General features: G+C 45.0%; 2 long non-coding RNA genes across 8 annotated transcripts; one reads left to right on the forward strand and one right to left on the reverse strand.

Moving 5' to 3' along the window:
* The first annotated feature begins 393 nt into the window (after window positions 1-393).
* On the forward strand, window positions 394-22,074 carry LOC115076943. 7 transcript variants are annotated; one of them, XR_003852910.1, is made up of 5 exons: window positions 394-574; window positions 4,320-4,720; window positions 7,255-7,623; window positions 9,705-9,867; window positions 21,512-22,074. It is a non-coding gene; the product is annotated as an uncharacterized LOC115076943 (long non-coding RNA). The 7 variants fall into 7 exon arrangements; XR_003852909.1 differs by lacking the exon at window positions 394-574 and adding an exon at window positions 652-779 and having other exon boundaries at window positions 4,320-4,760; XR_003852908.1 differs by lacking the exon at window positions 394-574 and adding an exon at window positions 652-779.
* On the reverse strand, window positions 7,277-15,303 carry LOC115076945. The gene is made up of 4 exons (XR_003852914.1): window positions 14,329-15,303; window positions 11,562-11,733; window positions 9,940-10,051; window positions 7,277-7,408 (listed from the first exon to the last, which is right to left on the reverse strand). It is a non-coding gene; the product is annotated as an uncharacterized LOC115076945 (long non-coding RNA).
* Window positions 22,075-23,192: the final 1,118 nt, after the last annotated feature.

Here is a 23,192-nt window from a genome sequence, read left to right on the forward strand (position 1 = left end):
AAAGTGCCTTTGGAACAGGGACTGGAAAAAACCTGGGGGCTACTCAGGGTGGATTACAAACTTATTAAAACATTTTTTTTTTCAAAAACATAAAAAGTATACAATTACAGACATAAAACAGTTCTAGGGCTCATATAATGTAGGAATTATTAGTTATATAAATAAGAAAAATCTAATGCAGATCTGTCTCTTGCATATTCATTGTGACTTTCCTGAAAACCGGCTAGGCTAGGGGGGTACTCCAGAACCAGCGTGAGAAACACGGGCTGCAGCTCTACACACATGAAAGTATCCATTTCAGTCCCTCCTTCAGATGGGAAATCACCCACTTTCTCATCTCCGGGCCTTACAAGAATTTCTTTACTTCTAATGGGTTATGGGCTATGGGTGTGGTTCTTATTTGATCCCTAAAAAAAATAATGTGGGGCTCTTTTCCTGGGCACAGTTACAGAAGCGATAACAGCGCTGCATTTGTTTTACGATCCTGAGAAGCTGCTGGAAACTCTTCCATCAAGGTCAGCTCTAGGACCTGTCACCTCCTTTATCATCAAAATGATATACAAGAGTGAGAAAGGTAAAAAAAAAAAAAAGAGGCAGAAGTTAATAATTAGGTCCCCAACACCACTCCTTTCATATCTGTCTCTTTGTATTGTGCAAGGCAAAACAGCAGCGCAATGTATGACATCTGTTCCTAATTGATTTAGTTTTATGTTTTTAAAGTAAAATATGGTATGTAAAGGTGAGACTGCAGAGTTGGATTAGAAATGAAAACCAGAAGGGTAAGACATGTATATTTATTTATTTATTTAAACATTTTTATATACCGGCATTAGTTGTGGACATCATACCGGTTTACAATGAACGGATTAAGCTTGGAAATTACATTTTAACAGGGAAAACGAACTGGGAGAAGGGTAACAAGATATAGCTAAGAAAAGACAGCATAACAAAAACGAGGTTTCTCAAGATGAGGATAGAGAGTATAACAAAAAATATAGTTATAGTTCCTCAATGTGAGGAAAAAAGAGTAGACGCAATGTGGTCTACTAATAGAGACCGTGTGGAAGCCTTTTATTGTGGGTACGCTTGTTTGAACAACCATGTTTTCAATTTCTTTTTGAAGTTGTTCATGCATGGTTCGAGGCGTAGGTCAGGCGGCAGTGTGTTCCAATGCGTTGGCCCTGCGATCGAAAGGGCACAGTCACGTGTAGAGGAGAGGTGGGCTGTTTTCAGGGAGGGTGCCTGATTTGGCCGTTCTGGTGGGTCGACTGGAGTTAGGAGTTGTGAAAGGGACGTCTAACCAATTGGAGTTGTGTGTGTGAATTGCTGTGTGCATTATGGTGAGGGTTTTGTAGATAATACGTGAGGCTATGGGGAGCCAGGGTAGGTCTCTGAGGATGGGAGTGATGTGGTCATATTTGCGGGAATTTGCAGTGAGTCTCGCTGTAGCATGTTGTAACATTTGTAGAGGTTATATTAATTTTATATTAAGCAATGAATGCCACACTAAAGCAAAGCTCTAGCACCAAACTCACCATAATTATTCATTAACAGTGAGGGTACAGAAGCCTAAAAGTCATGCACGGGACATGGCAAATGAGTGAACAAATCTTTTTAAATGTAATTCATTTTTTATGCTTTTTCAGAGTAGGGCCTGCTAAAAATCATTCTTAATTATGGATTTCAGTTAAGCAAAAGAAAAATAATTAACTCCCCTCAACCTCCCCCCCCCTCCCCAAACTCTGCATTTAATATCTGGGGAAAGTTCAGGTTATAGCTTAGGATAGCTCAGAAACAAAACATGAGAGCAGATGCCTGGAGAGTGCAAGGCCCAGCCAGCCTGTCTGGTTTTCCCTTCCTACTGCGATGCCAGCACAGGACAGCTCCCCAGAAATCAACCTGGTCGCTGCTGGCCAGAGACTGCCCGGTCAGTCCATGGGGCAGCAGCCTTGCCAGCTGTTTTAGATTATTACAAAGCTTAGTGGACAGGGATGTGCACAGAAAAAAAAAAGAATTTTGTTTCATTATTTTGTTTAATTCATTTTGTTTTATATTTATTTCAGTTTGCTTTGTTTAATTGAAAACAAAACAAAACACCAATGCAAAAAAAAAAATAGGGAAAGGAAAGGGCCATGTTCCCTCCCCCTGACCCCCCCCCCCAACTGCCATTGTCATTTTGAAAACAAGACCTAGTGGAGCAGGTGCAATTAGAGATTGCTTCTGCCCCCTTTCAGCTTCTAGAATCCCACAGATGGGGTGAGATGGGTGCAGGGATGGGAGGGAATGAGGAAGGTTCGGGTGCGGGGGGTGGTGGTAATTTTTTTTATTGCAGTGGAGGGGGGAGGCTGTGAAGGGGGAAGACTGTGGAGGAGGGAGACTTTGACAGTTACAGCCAGGGGCTGCTTTCCAAAACAAAAAGGATAACCCAATGAATTTTGTTAGATTTTTCTTTTGTTTCAGTTTGAAGCAACACCTAATGAGAGTGTTTCACTGCACGTTTTCATTTCGTTGCAAAACGAATGCATACCCCTAGTGATGGATTACGTTCGGGATTTTGTATGTTTATCTACCCAGAATGGTGGTGAAACTCTGAGGAGGCAAGCATTACCTGACTTGGACAAGGACTGACATATTACAGGAGATCAAACGTCTACAGCTGGCAGCTGGGATATATCCTTGTAATGTGGACAGGAATAATGGCAGATTGGATGGGCCAATTGCTTTTTTTTGTCCTACTATCATCTACCTTATTACCATATTACTGTGTGACTTTGTTATTATATTGCAATGCTGACTTGATCTCCAGCTTTACCCTCACTTTCCCCACTGCTAAGGATTTGGTTATTTGATTTGATTTGAGTGTTTAATATATATATTTTTTTAATTTAATGTTTTATTATGTATTTTATTTGACATTTTTTATTGGAGTTATTTTTTTCAATATGTTGTAAATTGCTTTGAGTGATTTCTAATCAGTGATGCAATACCGAAATCGTATTAAATAAATAAATATGCTGAGTCATCACTAGCTCCTCGGCTAATATTATCCAGGAGACTAGAAATGTGGTGACCATGAAAGTGGTAAAAGATATTCCCATCTTGTTTTTCTCACTCAGTTAGAGGGTCCATGAGTCACCTGAGCTGCTGGGCTGAAATCTGGTTATTTACCTCCAAAAACATACACACAAAATCCAAACACATACACACAAAATCAAACACATACACACAAAATCCGTACACAAGCAATTGGGGTGGACATGATCCTTCCCGAAAGCTCTAATTGGTTGAAGGAAGGCAATATGGAATGAGCAGAAAATGCAAAGTTATTTCCAGCTTCAGCAATTTTTTGTTCTGGTCTTAGGGGAGAGAAGAGTCACACTGTGCTGAGCTGAGCTGTTTGTGCCCTTTAGTGATTGCAGGGAAGCTTAACACAAGAGGAGATGGACCAGGCTGGAGACAAAATCTGAAAGACTGAGATGCATTTGAGAGCTGCATGTGCCCCCCCCCCCCCCCCCAGCTTCAAGGCAGCCCTCAGCTGTGACTGGTAGACACTGAGAGGGCATGACAGCCTAAAATACATTAGCAAGCTCTTTACTATATGCATGAATCTCATTATCCCTTTTTGGACAGGCATAGTTGTTCTGCTGACATCAGCAACATCTGGAATAGAACACAGGAAGTGCACAGAGCAGGCTCATGGTGTGATATCTGTGCAAAGTACAGGTAAAAAGCCACAGAGGATTGCCCACAATTTCAGTCCTTGCTTGGCCTCGATTAAATGTGATTTGAAACATTTACCTGATCCTGCTGCACAGGAAACACACATAAAGGCGGAATATCAAATGTCTAGATTGTTTTGTTTTGTTTTGTTTTTTTAAAAAAACCTCTTAGAACCATCAAAATAAAAAAAAACAAAAACAAAAATCCTGCAAATGCCTTAGGAAGGTAGAATTAAGAACTGCAGTCACAGAAAGCAACTATCCAAAACCAGAGATTTAAAAGGAAACATTCTAGCTTCTCCTTACATGATGATCAGCCCTCTTGCCCACAAAGGTGTAACGCTGATGTCTGGAATGACAAAAGTGCAGCCTTCTCTTACTCAGAACGTGCAGACGTCAAGCCCCTGCAGTGCTTTCTCAGGCCTGCTCATTGTGGCCCCGTGGAACCCGAGGACCAGGCTGAGAGCCACTGCACTAGGATATCCCCTAGAACGGAAGTGCTGGCCGTCTTCTCTTGGAGTTGCAGAGCTGTTGGTGCTTCTTACACTCTTCCTTTCCATGCTCACTCTAATGCTTTGCATTATCCTATGTCTCTTACAGGCTGATTTACTCCCCTTTTCAGCCGCATCATAGCGTGTCGGTTTTCCAGCAGGAGGACTGGCTGGAGGAAGGGTCCGAGAAGCAGTTATCCCAAAATATTTCCCCTCTTCTGACCCACGTTCCCCAGATGACCCTAGAGAACTCTGCTCAGCTTAAGTTCTCAACGCCTCTCGCCTCTCGCCTGCCGCTTTGTGCTTCCCCTCACCTGGACGACTTCAGCACTCTCCTCACCGCTCTCGCTAGCTGCTCTCCACTTTGACGGCGGTGAGGGTGGGGAAGAGGAATTGGATTCAGATGACAACTAACACGGGCCCTGACTTCTACGGTCTGGGATACTGATGCGCAGATATAAGTGAAAAAGCACAGGACTGCTTCTAAGGCCAAGTCCCAAAGTGAAAAAGGTCGGACCTGTCTGAATTTTCAAGAAAATGTTTGCTAGCGGTAAATTTGTATGGGTTATCATAAGGCTTGGGGATAATTGCATGGAGCAGCAGATGCTACACTTAAGAGAACCATGGGGGTGGCCTGCACGGAGCGGCAGACTGGATGGATCATTTGGTCCCTTTCTGCCGTCATTACTATGTTACTGTGTCCTGGCACTGTATGCCCTTTCTTGTTACTCCCATAATGCACTCCCTTCACTGGCTTCTCATTAAATCCCGTGCGATATTAATTAATACCCATCATTGTGTCTGTGGTCTCTCTCCTCTTTTATCCACTACTGACCTTCTTGCTCGCTTTGTTCTCAGTCTTGGGCTCGCCTCTCTGTCCCTGCTCTATGCAAGTGACCCTCGCGCTTGCTCCCTATTGGATCCCTGTCTCTGGGAAAAGCCCCCTGCTCCCCCACCCCCCCACCCTAAATATCTAGGAAACCCCCCTCAGTCTCTCTCTCACTCGTTCAGACTATGCTGAAAACCTGTCTTGGCCAATATACCTGGCCTGAACCATCATCTCCTCCCTCTCTCATCCACCCTCTAATCTATAACTCAAGCCTGCAATCACTGCAATTTATCACATAGCACCGGGGTCAAGGCACTATAAAAGAACCACCGTATATAGAGTTTCTACGTACATTTACTTGTGTTAGAGAAATGTAGTGGCAGAAATAATCATTTCAGCTGTGTGGGATGAAGGAAATGCTATGAATCATTACTTCCTGTATAGAACTGGCATTTCTTATGTCACCGTGTCCTCATCCTAAGCTAAGCGCCGGCTTCCTCCAGACACACAAAGCGGTTTGAGGATTTTAGTTTTGCTCTGGTACAGTGCCCTCGCACGAGAGAGAGAGCACCCTTTGGATGACTCTCCATGTGCCTAAAACATACTTAACATATCCTACATAAGCATAAGGACAGCTGGCAAGCCTGTCCTCCCGTTTCAGCTTCTGTGCAAATCGACCGCGCTGAAAGCTACTGAGGAAGAGCTTAATGCTCAGGCAGAACATGTCACCCACCCCTCCCACACAGCTGTCCATTAGTGCTCAATGCATTCCCAGATGTTTAATACCTGGTACAGGGAATAAATGTGCCTACATTGGAGATCCAGTAATTGCAAATTTGAGGATATCCTGAAAACCTGACTGCTGTGAGGTCAGCAGCCCTGGGATGTAGAATCCAGGATTTTACAAAGCCAGCATTCAGATAAAGTCATTCTCCCAGCCAAACTTTAATAAATAGCACCTGTCTGGCTCTGCAGACAGGTAGAGAACTTTTACGGTGTCGACAATTTCTGTAGAGTGCTCCTAGCAGTGTTTGTGGTTGTTTTAAAAATCTTTAGCAGCTTTCTGTGCTTTGGCATGTCTGGGTCACACCAAGCCTAGCCCTCCCGCTGCCAAATCCCATCCTTCTCATGTTAAATGGTTATTGCAGGCCAGACGGTGGTGTGGTTAGGAGGGTGCCAGTTTCCCAGTGTCACCATTCAATGCTGGAGAGTTAGGATCCTCAGTCACCCTAAGCCTTGATCCCTGCAGAGTCAGAGGGCAGGTGCGGATTAAGGAAAGACAGAACTGACTGGTCTTCTGATTGCCTTATAACAGGTTCCAGTTATGCACAGGAAGGAGAAACATGCAGTGAACATCTGCAGTCTGACCCATTCCTGCCTAACAAAAGATCTTTGTTGGGTTTGGGTTTTTTTTGTTACACTTTGTTTTTCTTTTAGTTTTTTTTTTTCTGGTTCACCGCAAACAATGGGTAGAGAAAGCACAAGTGCCAGAGAGGCACCGCCAGCAGTGACTCAGGAGACAAGCTTCTCAGCGCCAGCAGGGCGCTGATTGAAAGCCCCTATTAACTTCCTGTCACTCCAGGCCAATGGGAAACCCAGTGGGAGCCTCAGCCGACCTCCCAGATAGGTCAGGATTCCAATCAAATTACTATAAAATCTGGCTGAATTTCACACAAGCTCAGGCGGGCACTGTTCTGTAGTTGCGCTGTGTGTATGTGGGCAAACCTTCACCGCCACTCCTTCTTGCGCTGCACCTTCATTTTAATGCTACAATGCGTGAGAGAAGCTTGCACTGCCCCTGCCTGTGCTGTACCTACCCTTCAGCGGGGTTGTGTGCATGAGTGTGAGAGAGAGAGAGAGAGCAGCCTGCATTGCAGCTGTCTGTCCTGTATCTGTTCAGTGCTACTGTGCTGTGTGCATGTATGAGGGAAAGAAAAAGCTTGTTGTTGTATTGTTACCGCCTCTGCATTACCTGTCCTGTGGTGGGCAGTATATGTGTGGTGTGTGTGTGAGAGAGAGAGAGAGGATGCTTGCACTGCTGCTGCCCATGCTGTACCTGTTCTGTGGTGGGGTAGTGCGTGGGGGATGGGAAAAGCTCCAGCAAATTTACTGCCACACAATGTGCTTGTTTCTGCTGGAGATTCAAGTTTATTTTTGCTAGCCGTGTTACACACCAGTCTCACTTAATCCCATTGTCTCTGCCGCATTATGACAGGTTCGAGTGGGAGAAGGTCCTACAAAGTTCAGATGGAATTTGACCCACCCTGGAAATCAGCAGTGAAGAGGATGCAGGACCCAAGGCAAGAAAGCAGAGAATCCATCTGGCTGGATCATGTCACCATCAACCAGTGAAACTCAGATCAGTCACCCTAAAAACAGAAGGGGAAAAAAAAAAAGAAACTCTCAGTATTGGAGGCATCACTTACTGGCGTGTTCCCTGACCTCCCTGTACACTTATGGCAAAGGACGTTTGCTGCTATTAAACACATAGTTTCCAGTGGAAAGTTAAAATGAATTAGACGCTCAAGGGGTGTCTACGTATCTTGTATCAGCATTGGGACATTACTCCGTGCTCTGGTCTCTGGTGAGTATGAAGAAAACATTCTCTGCATTTTAGAAGGGTAAAGATGGGGGGGGGGGGGCAGGAGCAATTTTCAAAAGGATTTACACGTGAAAATGTAGCTGCTATCATAGCAATTTTCAAAAGCCCTCTTACCCGGGTAAAGTGCACTTACACGGGTAAAACCCATGTTTAAGAGTGTAAATGCTTTTGAAAATCAGGCTTGGGGTACACAGTCCTTAACAGCCATGGTCGGGCTTGGTTTTCTGGTTTATCCAAAAATATACAAATTAATCAAACTCTTGGATTGTATGGGATGAATAATTAGAGGTAGATCGTTTGAAGTGCAGGAGTGGTAAAACTATTGGACTGAGATCCAGGGAAGCTGAGATTCAAATCCCAGCTACTCCTACTTATGACCTCGGGCAAATCCCTTCACCTTCCATTGCCTCCGGTACCAACTTAGTGCCCTATTTACTAAACCATTTTTCCCCACAGACACAAAATGGGAGAAAACATTTAGTAAATGATCCCCTTAGTGCTTAAGCCCTCTGGGGAAGGGATCTACTAAATGAACCTGAATATGCAACTGGCCTTGGTTTAGAAAGATGAGTAATTAAATCCAAATTCAGAAAACCAGGCCTGTCTGTAGCCCTGGAGGACTGGCACTGCCCATCCACGGGTAAAGTGATCCAACTTGCAGCACTATCTTTCAGTGGTAGAGTTGTGCACTAATATTCAGAAACACGGGATTTGGTTCCTGGGCCAGGCGTCCGCACCCCGGGTCAGCTGAGGCCGGGGTCGGCAGGGAGACTCCTGGGGGAGGGGAAGGGGGAAAGGGAGTCTTGGCCATCACCCAAGAGCAACACCTAGTGGCCACACTTGGGGTCCACGATTGCTGGATTCCAGGGCGAGGGCCATGGTTCCTGCATTGACTGGGCTGAGTTGGGGATAGGGGGGGGACTATAAAAATAGGGGAATCCCCCCTAAGGCTGGTTGCAAATGAAGGTTCACAGCAACAAAGCCCCAGCAGAGTCTGCTTTTGACTCATCTGGAAGCCCAGAAGGAAACTGCTGTGCTAAATATTTATTTTTTAGTGATCATTGACTTGTTTTTATTTCTCTTACTTCCTGTGTTTTCTTCTTTTTAGGCTTCATTGTTTTTTTTTTGTTTGCTTGTTTGTGCTAATGTACTTTATTTCAAAAGCATCAAACCACAAGGAACAAAGTGTGCACACAGGCAAGTGTGCTTTCATCAGGCAAGTTGCCAAGAGCACCAATATTATAGCGTGGGGAGAAGGGGGCAAAACCATGCCAGTGTGAGGCCCAGAAAAGCGCTGTGCTGGAGCCAATATTGTGAAAGAAGGGAGCGCCGTGCTGGAGCAATGGCTGCTGGTAGGAGGGCGCGTTGTGCTGGAGGGGAGTGCATGACCAAAGATTTGCCCAGGGCGCCAAATACTCTTGCACAGGCCCCGCGTGCACCTTTTATTATTATGATCGCATCAACTGTTTGTTTTAAAACTTTCCCCGGAGTCCACCCTCCTGGTTTTTCTGCATGTGCAAGAGGCAGCCCTGGCTTGAGTGGTTCCAGCTGTGCATTCTAACCCTGCCCCCGCCCCCCCACCTTCCCCTGGCTCAGCTGCTTGGCTGTTGATGGTAACGGCGCCATTAGAAAGTTCCGGCTTGGCCCAGCTCAAGGACCCAGCAGCCCGGAATGGACTCCTGGCTCCACGGTGCAGCAGGGGCTGGGGATCCTCGGGGGAGGGAGTCCCAGTTATTTATTTATTTATTTTTATTTATTTAATTTTATATACCGGCAACCGTTTGCACATCGTGCCGGTTTACAGATAACTTACAACAAGGATATATAGGCAAAGCCTTTACAAGAAACAGTGTAAAGTTAGTGCTCCAGCTCAGCAGGTACAGGCTGCTTATAATAAATCTCACCTGCCTGCCCTGGAATTTAGCAGGTTGCAGGTAATATTTTAAACCCATGCTGGCACGTGCATCACTTTTCACAGAGGGGCAGCCTTTCCCTGACCCTCGAGTGATGCCCACGTTATGCCAGTTTTGCAGTTGTTGGCAATGGCTTTGATTTCCTCTTAGGTGCTGAGGATGCTGGGAATTCCAGGAAACTACAGAGTGCCAGGTATCAAAACGTTTGATAATCTCTTAAGGAGACCTGCAAACTTCAGGAGCTGGAAAGTGCTAGAGGCTTTGGGAATATATGGACGGGCCGGAGAGGAGGTGCAATGAGTGCCTGCAGACGGTGAGATTTCCTATTTGCTGGTGTCCCCTGTAACCAGAGAGTTGTCTTGCTTGTTCGTGAGCGGTAACTCACCCTTGACATGCAGAAGTTTAGAGGGCATGTGAATCGGACTCTGTAGTTGTGGCAGGATGACCCCTTGCTCTGTTTGCTGTTTAAGCAGGCAAACCCAAAAGTGGCATCATACCTGTCCAGGAAAGAGAGATGCAGGGAACAGAAAGGGAGTTATGTAAACAGCTAGAATCCACAAGTAACAGCACCAATGTTGCCCTCTGCTGAAACAGTACAAGATAGCAACAAAGAAACTGTAATTGTTTGTTTTATTACTGATCTTCTCCTTCCCTTTTGACACCCCCTGGCAACCATGAACAGACACTGACCTCCTACAAATGTTTCTGTTGTGTCCCCCAGACCCCCAGACTGCCCAGGACTCTCTCTGCTCTAGACTGTGCCTGGTACATTAGGTCCTTGGCCACTGTTCGGCTATGAAGCACCTCTAATGCAGTCATGGGAACCCACGGGGTGTCACTGTACATACCCCGTATTATACAAGGATATGAATTAATAAGTGAATACCCTTCAGGGACTGAGCAGTGACTGGTACACATTGATGGGGTTTTTTTTTTCTTTTTATACATTTCTGGAAATACAAATTTTTAAAGAGGATTTTGAAAAGTTTTATAAGTAAGGTCAGAGTTTCTGTTTCCTTAATTCTAGATGAGAGTTACCCAACTTCAGAAAAATTACAGGCTCAGGTGTGCTGGTACCTGAAGCCCTGACCTCAGCATCCCCTCTAGTGCTTGAGCAGCAGGGGGCGCTGCAGAGCAGAGCTCTGTTCGTGTCTCTCTCAATGCTGAAGTAGGAGGGGGTGCTGGGGGGGGCAGCACTGGGGGTGCTTTGGCAGAGCTTGGTGTGGGGGAAGGGAAGCTCAGACTAGAAGAGCTGGGGGTGCTGCAGGCCAGGATTGAGCTGCATTGATAGAGCTGTGTGGGGGGTTTCAGTACTGGGAGTTCACAGGGGGCTCCATGGCAGGTTCCAGGTGCATTGGTAGAGTTCCTGTGGGGGGAAGGGGGAGGGAGTGTCAGAATTATAACAGCCAGGGGTGCTGCAGGGCAGGATTGAGGTGCATTAGTAGAGCTCCTCTGTGTGGTGGTGATGGGAGTCTCAATATTGTAACAGCCGGGGGTGCTGCAGGGCAGGATTGAGGTGCATTGGTAGAGCTCCTCTGTGTGGTGGTGATGGGAGTCTCAATATTGTAACAGCCGGGGGTGCTGCTGGGCAGGATTGAGGTGCATTAGTAGAGCTCCTCTGTGTGGTGGTGATGGGAGTCTCAATATTGTAACAGCCGGGGGTGCTGCAGGGCAGGATTGAGGTGCATTGGTAGAGTTGTGTGTGTTTTGGGGGGGGCAGTACTGGAATAGCTGGGGGGGGGGGGGTGCTACAGGGCGAGATTGAGGTGCACTGGTGGAGTTGCATATAAGGGAAGCCCCAGAAGCTTCCTGACTGATAATTGAATTCTATCTTTGCTATCTTCCTAAATGGCAGCTAAAACTGCAGAAAGCAAACGGAGCCTACAGGGCCACTTTGGGGGGGGGGGGGGGGGGCGTTCAGTCGCTGCCTCTGGAGTCTGCCCGGGAATCCACTCTCCGAGCCCAGGACATGGTCTCCCTCCTCCTTAAGCGCCTCCTAGTTCTCACACAGCAAACGTTTGCCCTGTCTCGGAGGCCGGGGCGCCGTCGGTCGTCTGCGCCTCGATTCCGGTGGGGTCGCTGCACATCTGGCCCGGGTATTCCCTCCTGAGCTTGGCTATCGTCTCGTAGTCTCCGGTGCCTTGGGGAGTGTCCCGATTAAACCAAGTGGTCCTGCAGCCTGAGGCAGCGAGAGAAAGAAAGAACAGAGGGGGTTGAAAGCGAGGAACCTGGGGCGCTTCCCGGGCACAGCCCCGAAGGGCACGGGACAGGGTTTAAGGTGGGACTTTGGCCACTCTGGGGAGGGAGGGGGCGATATTCTTCCAGAAGACGAAGCCGGGATGCCTGCGGTGGGATGCGCACAAGAGCTTTGAGCAAGTTTTAGTTTTTGGTAAAGCGGCATCTAAATTTGTAAAGTAAAAAACGAATCTCAGTTATCCGGAGATGGTGATATACAATGCATATAACTTCATGATCTTCCGAAGGGAGCTAACAGAAGCACCGGAACAGTTTAAATTACATTTAAAAAAAACACATAAGAGTTAAATTAAAAAAAAAACAAAACTTTTTGGGGGGTCAGGAATGCTCCGTGACCTTTTTTTTTTTTTTTACATTCTACTCAGACAGAGACACCCCCAGCACAAGAGGGTGAAAGTGCCCCAGAGAGTCACCCCCTGGTGGCCTGATGCATTCTCTGCCACTTCCAGAAAAGACAGTAAAAATAAAGAAGACATCATTATATCTTGTAGTGTAAGAGTCTCCCCTTTGGTAAGCCACCCTGTCAGGCCGATACAGTAAAAGTCGTTCGCCCGCTCTCCTGTGCGCACGATTTAGTATTCAAATGAGGACCCGCAGTAAAAGGAGGCGCTAGGGACACTAGCGCGTCCCTAGCGCCTCCTTTTTGACAGGAGCAGCGGCTGTCAGCGGGTTTGACAGCCGACACTCAATTTTGCCAGCGTCGGTTCTCAAACCCGCTGATAGCCATGGGTTCGGAAACCAGACGCCGGCAAAATTGAGCGTCCGGTTTTCAGCCTGCGAGCTGATTTTAAATTTTTTTTATTTTTAATTATTTTTTACTTTTGGGACCTCCAACTTAATATCGCTATGATATTAAGTCGGAGGGTGCACAGAAAAGCAGTGCTTTTCTGTGCACCCTCCGACAATCAGGGGAAGGTATTGACTACCCTCACCCTGTTTAAAGAGTTGGAAAAACCATCAATTATCACGCTGCGATTATTACTTTGGAAAAAGCTATTTCAAAACTGACAACTGTAACGATGGAAATGAACAGTCGTGTTTTGAAATCAGAAGAAAATTTAGAAAAACAAAATTTTCGGATTGTAGATTTAGAACAAAAGATTTTCACAAATACAGAAAGTACAGGCTAACATCATCCAAGGGGAGACAACTCATACTAGAGGTTTAGAAAGATTAGAAAATGAAAACAAATATTTAAATCTTAGGATTGTAAATTTTCCGTTACCAAAGTATATACATCATTACATGACCAATTTAAAAAAATACACCACAGAAATATTAAAAATTCCAACTGAAGCATTTCCTACAATTGCTAAAATATATTTTATAGCATCAAGGTTAGTAAATGAAGAGCAAGTAACCCCCTTGAATATTTCAGAAATGCTTGAAACAACATCTGAAGGGATAGTGGAAAAGATAGGAACAGTTTTTAGTTAAATTTGTTTTTTCCTCTGATATGCTTATTCCTTAGAAATAGATTGGATAAATTTTGTGATTATCAAATTATGGATATTTCCAGATATCGCAAAATCAACCCAGCGCAGAAGGAAGGAGTTTTTAGCTATGAAGAGCTTAGCAGGTCAACTAGGGGCTCAAATGCTGGTTCGTTATCCTGCTAAATGTCTCCTGAGTATAGAAAATCAGAGATATATATACTATGAACCAGAGCATTAAAAAAGGTTCCTAGAGTCAATAAAAATTAGTTGGTAAGGATACAAAATATGCTAAATACCTTCATTAAAATGGGACATATTACCTAAATTGCTCAGATTTGAGATGTATACTGCAAAATTACATGATATTAATTTCATTCTTATAATTATCTGTAATTATATATTTTTTTCTCTTTTTCTGAAATGTACTTAATGATAGATATTTCTCTTTTATTTTATGTGATAAATGATAGAATATCCCCAGATGCTCAGAAAACAAACGTCCATTTTCCTAATCGGCACACAGCCACGACTCCTGTACGCCTGATGCCATGGACGCGCTAGGGACGCACAATTTATCCCCAGCGCATTCTTTTTAGTGTGGCAGCTCATTTGCTTATTACATCAGGTGCCTAGGAGAGGTGATTGAGTGTGTGTGTGTTAAAAAAAAAACTTGCGCCCGGTTTGAACGCACGTTTTTTAGTGTGTCCATATTACATCGGCCTGAAAATGAGTATCCTGAAAGGCATTGCAAGCTAGGAAACCCTTTTACAAACCTATGTAGGAAGCATGCATGTTGCCCACTTTTAAAGTAGAAATTATTTTTTAAAAGGTATTGTTATTTATTTGTGAACATGTGATATTCCGCATGCTCCCAAAGCTAGTCTCAACCCAGTCAAGGTCTGTGTGCATTCTGTTCAGGAATAGAACCCACTGCATTTTATCATTTTTTTAAAAATTCCAAGTCACAGGGAAACATGGCTTAGAAAACTCTGCAGTAGCTTTCGGTTCATGCATGTCAAAGGTGCAACATGCCTTTTTTTTTTTTTTTTTTTGCACAGGCTTAAAGCTTGCAGAAGACTTACCTCTGCAAAAGTATGGTGAGCAGACAAACTTGACCGAGTAATCCTTACATTCCTTTTTATTCTGATTGATGCAGGAGAAACCATACCAGACATTGTAGCTGGATACAAAACAAGAGCAGACTGTGTGAGTAGGGTTTCCAGCTGACTCCCAAGGTCAGAAGGGACAGGCTGAGCCAGTCTTGGTTTCTCCACCTCTCAATGCATTTGTGAGCTTGCAAGTTCATCTTTCTGTGACACTACAAGGCTACAGATGGAATGGGATAAGACCAGGACTACCATGGGCTGCTCGGCATGATAGGGAGCTTCCTGACCCTAAGTGTGAGTCCAGCAAGAGCCTGAGACCAGAGCTGTATAGATGTTGCTCATGGAATATCTTCCTGTCTTGGCACTGGAATGCCCCAGCTGTGCATCTTTATGAAGAAACCAAGACCTGAAGGATAGGAGCTGACCAGGACTTCAGCTAGAAGGGCATACTCTCCCTCTCTACCTTCCTGATTTGTTCTTGGACTTTTGGCTAAGATCAAGGGTAACCATGGAGTGGATTCATGCTGGCTCTGTCTGCCTAACAGTCTGAAACACCATGTTCTTCTTGCTGATTACCTGGCTTGCACAACCTGCCAGATGGGCAGAAGGAGGCTGTCACATGAAGAAATCCCAGCCAGGGAAGACTGAGAGACAGACTATGAGCCCAGCAGATCTATAATCAATGGGCAAAGGAATTAGGAGAAGGAGTGGCTACTGGCCTGGTGGTTACAACAATGAACTAAGCGCCAAAGAAACCAGGAGATCAAATTCCACGTCTCACACTGAATTTTTTTCCTGCCAGCCCTGATTTTGGCACTTCTGGAACTCGGTACAGTTGCACAGGTCACAGTTCAAAAGCCAGCCCTGAAAAGGCCACCAGAAATATCTGTTTCGTGGAGGAGCCATGCGTTTTCAGGATGAGCCTCTCCTGTTCAACTCATTATAGCTCCCAAAGTGTTCATCTTAGTTACTATGGTATTAGTTTTCAAAGAAAAAAAGCCAGGATTTTCATTTTTCCTTATCTGGGTGATCTTTTAATAGGAACCCTCGTCCTTTTAGGATTAAGCTATAATGGCAAGGGATTGGGTAGTATTGGGTTTGGAGGAAAATGGATGGATCTGCAATTTTGAAAAGTCTTCTCTGATGCTTACACAAGATGTGTGGCATCTGAGGAGAAAGATTTTGTAAAGCCCAGAGCATTGCAAAGTAACCAATGGGAAAACAGTCTGATGAAAGAATCTGTCCAGCTGAGAATGTTATCGGTGGTCCTGGTATCTGCATCTCCAAGGCCTGACGGCCTCAGTCATAGAAAACTTTCTTGGGCCAGGGGTCACAAAAGAGAACCCTTCGATATATTCTCAGAAAGAAATGGCTAACTATCAGATTAAGTTACATTGTCCATGAAGACAGCAACACTCTTACCATTGGGAACTGAACCGAAGATCCCAGACATTGATAATTCTCTGTCTCACATTGGACACCACCATGAATTCCCCCCCCACCCCCACCCCAAAGACTGGTGAGCAACTCTTCTCCCCATGCAACTCAAGATCATTGATCCACACAGGACTATTCTAGGAATAACAACCGTTCTAGGGTAAACTGATGTGATGTTTAAGGGAAAGGCGGTTAACCAAGAAAATGAATGAACTCAACTAAACTGACCTTTATACCATAGTGAGAGTGAAAGAAAGCCCACTGTTGAGATCCAGTGTGGGAGGGGACAGAGAGAAGAGGCACGTACTCATCAATAAGTTCTGGGGTGAGAGACGCCGACAAGCCGGACATCGTCTTGGCTTCGATGCTGAGGGGGTGGTTACACATCTGATTGGGATACGCCTTCTTTATCATAGAAAGTGCTTCAATATCTCCTCTTCCTTCAGGGTTGTCGACGTTAAACCAGCCTGACAAGCAGTCAACCGGAGCTAAAAACAGAACAACCACAGAACAAGTATCGATCTGAGCCTAGAAGTTAAAAAGGATCCTGTTTTAGAAAAAAAAACAACCCTTTACTGCCCAAACTGGGGCAGTGCTGCACACTGCCACGTGAAGGACTAAGGTTTGATTTCCAGGTCAGGTCTTCTGTTCCTCGGGCCAGCCGGAGCTGAGGAGGCTGCAGAGGAAATAGCAACAGCTCCACCTTTTCCTTGCATACGCTAAAGCATCTTTTCTGTCTCCGTCTCAAGTGTGAACTCCCCACAGTCTGGGACACACAGGGTTAAAGAATATTATCTTGGGAGGAGTAATCCCTAAAATGTGTTACCTTTATTTTATTTGTTTAAACATTCCTAGTCCGCCTTTCTCAGTGGTGCTGTACAAGGCGGATTACATTATGGAAACATCAAACCGCTCATCAGTCCTATACAGATGTCAAAGCTACCCAACTCCTTTCTTACATTTGTTTTTCAATTTTCTTCTTGACAATACAACCAACCAGTCATGGGTTTTCATTGGATTTATCTTCACTAACTTTAATTTTGACATGCTAATGCAGTACTTCGTCTACAGCCTATGTACTTTGGGATGAAACTGTGGGACACCTTCAGCGAAATAAACTTTCTAGATGTCAACAGACATTGTAAAAAGATTCTGCTTCAATGGGACTTTTACTCTGTTGCCAAGATGAGGCATCCACATGGCATGAGCTTTAAGTTTTGAGAGTTGTTTTGGTTCATCAGTGTACCCAGGACTGTACAAAAAAAAAATCACGTGGCTATGGTATCCCTATTTCAAAGAGCATTTAATGCAAACTTAAACACAGGGAGATTAAATGGCACATAGAAGGTCGTAAAAGGGATAATGTACAGAGAGATTGGACTGGCTGACTCCAGGTCATGGTGTCAGATGATTTATGGCTGGTTTTGTCCCATGCATATGCAGTCTAACAGCTTTACTTAAGGAAATAAAAACAACTACAAATCCATGTGAAAAAAAGAAACCGGACTGGCTCAGCCTGTCCTTTATGATGCACCGTCATGTGGGACCCATAGAACAGGATCCCCTTGTCTGCACCTCCGGCTACCTGCAAGGACTCTTCTCTACAAGCAGTTAAAAGATAAAGCTTTTGAAATCAGTCAGAGGTGTAGTGCGTCACTTAGCAGAAGAGGTCGAAGAATAATGAGCATAAGGATTCTGGGATATGTTTCTGCCGAGTAATTATTAGCTCCTGGGAAAGCCTAGGTTATTTGGCTGCCTATGGGTTCTTCTTTCAGGTGGGCATGGTGTCAGGGCCAGATCTACCTTTTAAGCCCCCCCCATGCACAGCAGTGAGGCAGGGGTGCCCTCTTCAAGATTCCAGGAGTGGGTATCCGATATCCCCCCCCCCCCAAAAGATACAAGAGGAGTGGGGGGGGGGTCTTTTACCAAACATGCACTGTGTTGAAAGTGGTGCCACCTCCTCCTCAGTCCCGGTGGCACTTTCTCACTAGCACCAGCCCGTCCAAGTGCCAGTGCTGTTTCAAACTTGCTCCCTTAAATGTGCAAGGGAGGGCCCTCAGCAAACCTAGATTATAGTGTCCAACTATCGCTGGGCCACAAGCCCCTGAACATTTAAGACAGTGGGTCTGATGGGTCCCTGCTTCTGTGAGACAGAGGAGGAGAAGATGGCCCATTATTCCTGGTGCCTACTTCGCCTTCTGGGAAATCCAGGCCTAGATGGTACTGAAAGCCAATCCTAAACCAAACTCACCTGTGCAGAAATCTTCAGGACAGGTAAAGCGGACTTTATAATTCTGACACGACCTCTTATTCTGAGCTGCGTTGGTACAAGCGAAACCATAGGATGCGTCAAAACTGCGATCACAGAGAAAGCAGGGACATGTTACACTGAGTGCCAGCCATCATAGAAATCTACAGTTCTGGGGCCTGATTGCCTAATACTGTGGTAGAAGATCCCAAGGTGGCAGTCTTAGCCAGCTCTGAGGGCACTGAGGAGGCTTAGCATCCAATTAAGTGTCAGCAACTAAAAGGACACTCACCGGCTTGGCCACTCTGGATGTTTGCTGACTATGGATTTTAAGCTCATTGAGGCTCTGCATCACTGACCTTTATAGCTTTTCTGGGAACTAGAGAGTAAGTGGCCCCTGTGACAGGGCTCAGAGTGGGAATGAGATGCTAATTAGGGAGGAGAAACTGTGCTTTAGGAGAATCATGCCTGCCACTAACTTTCTGTGTGACTTTAGACAAGTCATGTTGGTACCGATGTACTAATGGGTTGCTCTCATTTTGTGCCTCTAAGCAACATACTTATTACAGGGCTTCCCAAATCCATTCTGGTGACCCTCTCCACCCCAGTGAGTCCGGTTTTCAGGATATCCTCAATGAATATGTGCACCCCTCACTTACTAATCACATGGTACATTCCAGTCACCCTCTTGCAGAGATTGATCGTGGTTTGTCCTGAGGGGTATCGCGCATGCTCAAGCATTGTGAGAGAGCGAAGGAGCCACATGATGTGTCAGCAAATGCAAGAAAAGAGGATATTAGAAAATAACCAGTGATCCTCTGGAGAAGACTTGTGAGAACCTGAGCTGAGAGAGTTCTTTATTGAAAAGCAGAGCTGTGAGTACCAAAAAATCTGGGAGTGCAAACTAAGCCTGGCAGTGCAGGTTCTGAGGTAACAGATGATTATGCAGAAGGAGAATAAACTGAGGGATGAAGAGCGTGACTGAAGTGATCTAAAATGAAAGCAAGCTGGGTTTTAAGGAAACTGACTCTTTTGGACTTTGCTCTGTTAAGTCATGCCAACTAGAGAGGAAGGCAGCCTCAGGACCCATCATGTGATACTGGTGGAGGGTTTGTTGCTGAACGAAAAGTGATGATTAGTAGGGCTTTGACAGAAGGTGGCTCCCAGGCCACACATGCATGAGATACATTTGCATTTTCTGATTCTCCAATATATGTAAATTGACCTCATGTGTATTCTTTTGGGTATCCTGAAAACCCAGCTGGCCGTGGAATCACTGGAACAGGTTTAGGGAAATCCTGATCTGGGTCACCCTAGGGCTCTATGTTTGCCTTCAAAACAAAAGGCACAGGAGGAGCTCAGAGGGTGCACAGAACAGGGGACTATTTTTAAAGTGCTGGGATTTAAGTCCCTCAGGATGGCTTCCTGCTTCATTTCATCCCAAATGGGATTCTATTTGGGATCTGATGGGCATGATTGTCTAAGAACCCTAAAATAGCCACTGTCGGAGGAGACAGGATGCTGGGCTTGATGGATCATTGGTCTGACTCAGCATGACACCTTTTATGCTCTTATGTTCAAATATCCAGGTTAAAAAAAATAAAAACTAGAAAACCCCTAAGAAAAATAAATGCTAGGCCATAAGACCAAGAAAGTGGAAAGTACTATCATTTAATGCCCTGGCTGTATTTCCTTAGGCCTTTAACTCCCTCAGACAGGGCTTTCACTCCCAGTATGTGCCCTGTCCACTGGGGATTATTGCTTGAGTGTGTGCCTTGCTTTAAAACGAACTTCTCCAAAGTGTGTTGGAAAGGAGATCCCATAAAAACACATAGAGAGCAGGTTCATTTTAAAAGCCTTTACCAAGAGGGCAATTATCTGGTCCTGGGCTGAAGGCTTTAGTGATTGTGCATGAGAGAGATTTGCATGTGTTGCCTTCATTGCATGCATATTCCTTATGGATATCCTGCCTGGCTGTGGGCGTCACCGGGTCGGGTTCGGGAGGCCCCAGTTTTAGTAAAGTTGGTCTTACACTGCGATTGCATCCCCGGTGCTGGAGACTGGCTCACCAGCGACGGTCTCAGCTTGGATGGCTTTCGGCTCCCTGCAGACGTCCTCGGGATAGTGGTTTTGAAGGATGGACAGCAGCTCATAGTCTCCATTACCAGAGGCGTCGTCTACGTTGAACCAAACGGTCTGGCAATCTAACAGGGAGAAAAAATACCACGCTAGACACTGGAAGCCTCTACCAAGGACTGCCCTGACAGGGACTTTGACGTTGTTTCCTCTGATTTCAGCCAAATCAAATATCGTAATTCATGTATTTACAAAATATATACCTGCCTATCCACCATTGTGGATTGTGAACCAATACCCTACTTTCATAAAAATGTGGCTGGGGATTTGTTAGTGAATTCTGTCTGCAGAAACTCTCTATCAACTTCGGTGGAACTATGGAAAATCCACAGAAAGTATTTCCAATAGTTTCCATTTTCTTCCAGATCCTCGCATCTCTACTGAGGATTGAGGTGCATTGTCAGAGTAGTGCATGCGTGTGCATCTTATGCTGGTATTGTAGGGGGTGCTGCAAAGTTGGGCTGAGTTGCACTGACAAAGCTGTTGGGAGAGGGGAGCGGAGAAGGATCCAGTACTGGAATAGAATGGGGTGCTGTGGAGCAGGAATGGGGTGCATTGCCAGAGGTGTATATGTGTGTGTATATATCTTATTATTGGAATAGCAGGGGGTGCTGTGCAGCAGGAATGGGGTGCATTGCCAGAGATGTGTGTGTATATATATATCTCATTATTGGAATAGTAGGGGGTGCTGTGCAGCAGGAATGGGGTGCATTGCCAGAGGTATGTGTGTGTGTGTGTATATATATATATATATATATATCATTATTGGAATAGCAGGGGGTGCTGTGGAGCAGGAATGGGGTGCATTGCCAGAGGGGTATATGTGTGTGTATAGATCTCATTATTGGAATAGCAGGGGGTGCTGTGCAGCAGGAATGGGGTGCATTGCCAGAGGTGTATGTGTGTGTGTATATATCTTATTATTGGAATAGCAGGGGGTGCTGTGGAGCAGGAATGGGGTGCATTGCCAGAGGTGTATGTGTGTGTATATATCTCATTATTGGAAAAGCAGGGGGTGCTGTGGAGCAGGAATGGGATGCATTGCCAGAGGAGTGTGTGTGTGTGTATATATATATATATCTCATTATTGGAATAGCAGGGGGTGCTGCAGGGCAGGAGTGAGGTGCACTGGCAGAATTGTGTGGGGGGTGGGGTGTCTCAGTACTGGAATAGCAGGGGGTAGTACTGGCAAGAGAGAGGTGCAGTAGCACTGAGGTCTCCAGCACACAGGGGGCCTTACTGTGACCTCTTTACTTACTTGTGCAGAAGATGCCTGAGCACAGAAACTTGACCTGGTAATTTTCACAGTCTCTGTTGTATTGTTCTTTGTTGAAGCAGATGAGTCCTATGGAGGGATCCAACCTGAGAGTTCAAGAAGGGATAAAAAGCCAGAGTGAGGATGCAGAGAAGAGAGGCTTCCTCTTCTATCCTGGACTAAGTTCTCCCTCTATGAAATAATCCCCAGACTCAGAACATAAAACACTTCTTTGGATGTAATTAAGAGAGTACAGCCGGGGCCCTGCAGAATAAGAAGGACTGACTCTTGATGCAGCAAACTGAAGCCACAGAGACTCAGCTGGATAAGCCAATCCCTTACTGCTTCCACTACAGAGAAAAATAAAAGTACATTACTCAGGACTTTACTGCAGCTTGCGCAAAAGTTTCATTGAATACAGTTTGCAAGTTTAAGATTTTACAGGCACTCTCCTGCAACATGGTTGCTTTCTTTATTCCTTTCCTCAAAGCTACACCTTGGTGCAGCAAACTGAAGTAAAAGGCTTGGGTCAGAAACGGGAGGGTACAGATTCTCTTATTTATTATGATTTTATATTACTAACCTACCATGTTTTTTATTGTACATTTTATTTCTCTTTTTGTTCTTAAATAATATCAGAGCCTTCCTCCCGCTGTCAAAATGTATCTGGAAAGGAATACGACGAGTGAGGTTATCAAATTTGCGGATGATACCAAATTATTCAGAGTAGTTAAATCGCAAGCGGATTGTGATACATTACAGGAGGACCTTGCAAGACTGGAAGATTGGGCATCCAAATGGCAGGTGAAATTTAATGTGGACAAGTGCAAGGTGTTGCATATAGGGAAAAATAACCCTTGCTGTAGTTACACGATGTTAGGTTCCATATTAGGAGCTACCACCCAGGAAAAAAGATCTAGGCATCATAGTGGATAATACTTTAAAATTGTCGGCTCAGTGTGCTGCAGCAGTCAAAAAAGCAAACAGAGTGTTAGGAATTATTAGAAAGGGAATGGTTAATAAAACGGAAAATGTCATAATGCCTCTATATCGCTCCACAGTGAGACCGCACCTTGAATACTGTATACAATTCTGGTCGCTGCATCTCAAAAAAGATATAGTTCCAATGGAGAAGGTACAGAGAAGAGCGACCAAATTGATAAAGGGGATGGAACAGCTCCCCTATGAGGAAAGGCTGAAGAGGTTAGGGCTGTTCAGCTTGGAGAAGAGACGGCTGAGGGGGGATATGATAGAGGTCTTTAAGATCATGAGAGGTCTTGAACAAGTAGCTGTGAATAGGTTATTTACACTTTCAAATAATAGAAGGACTAGGGGGCATTCCATGAAGTTAGAAAGTAACACATTTAAGACTAATCGGAGAAAATTCTTTTTCACTCAACGCACAATAAAGCTCTGGAATTTGTTGCCAGAGGATGTGGTTAGCGCAGTTAGTGTAGCTGGGTTCAAAAAAGGTTTGGATAAGTTCTTGGAGGAGAAGTCCATTAACGGCTATTAATCAAGTTTACTTAGGGAATAGCCACTGCTATTATTGCATCAGTAGCATGGGATCTTCTTAGTGTTTGGGTAATTGCCAGGTTCTGTGGCCTGGTTTGGCCTCTGTGGAAACAGGATGCTGGGCTTGATGGATCCTTGGTCTGACCCAGCATGGCAATTTCTTATGTTCTTATAGGAACATGCCATACTGGGTCAGACCAAGGGTCCATCAAGCCCAGCATCCTTTTCCAACAGTGACCAATCTAGGCC

Source organism: Rhinatrema bivittatum, chromosome 15 (genome assembly GCF_901001135.1).
Source record: "Rhinatrema bivittatum chromosome 15, aRhiBiv1.1, whole genome shotgun sequence".
Classification (NCBI taxonomy): Eukaryota; Metazoa; Chordata; class Amphibia; order Gymnophiona; family Rhinatrematidae; genus Rhinatrema; species Rhinatrema bivittatum.